Source organism: Odontomachus brunneus, unplaced genomic scaffold, assembly GCF_010583005.1.
Source record: "Odontomachus brunneus isolate Ranch 3 - 2012 unplaced genomic scaffold, Obru_v1 Obru_scaffold_168, whole genome shotgun sequence".
In the NCBI taxonomy this organism is placed as follows: domain Eukaryota; kingdom Metazoa; phylum Arthropoda; class Insecta; order Hymenoptera; family Formicidae; genus Odontomachus; species Odontomachus brunneus.
The window spans coordinates 170,748-171,329 of NW_022639618.1; the positions used below are offsets into that span (position 1 = coordinate 170,748).

A 582-nucleotide genomic window follows, 5' to 3' on the forward strand; every position below is an offset into this window, starting at 1 on the left:
TATATATATATATGTCAACACAATATGTAACAAACACAATAATGCTACATTCATATTATAATTTTTCACTTAACAGTGTGAGTGTTATATATAACACATGTATGTAACAGTTATATTGTTGAGCGAGTATTATAATATTGATATAACGTTACATTTAAAGTTGGTGTTTATTGAATATTCTTCCAATAAACACTAACTATCAGTAACTTAAGATCAATGTTATAATTTCCTACTTAAGAATGTAACTGTTACAAAACGCATTATATTGTATTTACATTACTGAATGGGAAATTATACTATTGATGTTATGTTACTGTTAGTTGATGTTTACTGGGTTTGTACATCTTTATCTGCGCATAAATATTATTTTTGAATTCATAAATAAAGTATATATCTATGTTCACACTTCGATAATATTATCTTAATACTTTTCTATATAATAATATAAGAGAAACTGATTAATAATAGGAAATTATAACATTGATGTTATATTACTGATAGTTTGTATTTATCGGAAGAATATTCAATAAACACCAACTTTAAAAATAATGATACATCAATAAATAAATAAATAAATAAATA

At 22.3% G+C, this 582-nt stretch overlaps 1 protein-coding gene across 2 annotated transcripts in view; it reads right to left on the reverse strand.

Moving 5' to 3' along the window:
- The window catches only part of LOC116851219 (autophagy protein 12-like), a 55,551-nt gene that overhangs the window by 23,988 nt on the left and 30,981 nt on the right, over nt 1-582 (reverse strand). The window lies entirely within an intron of this gene.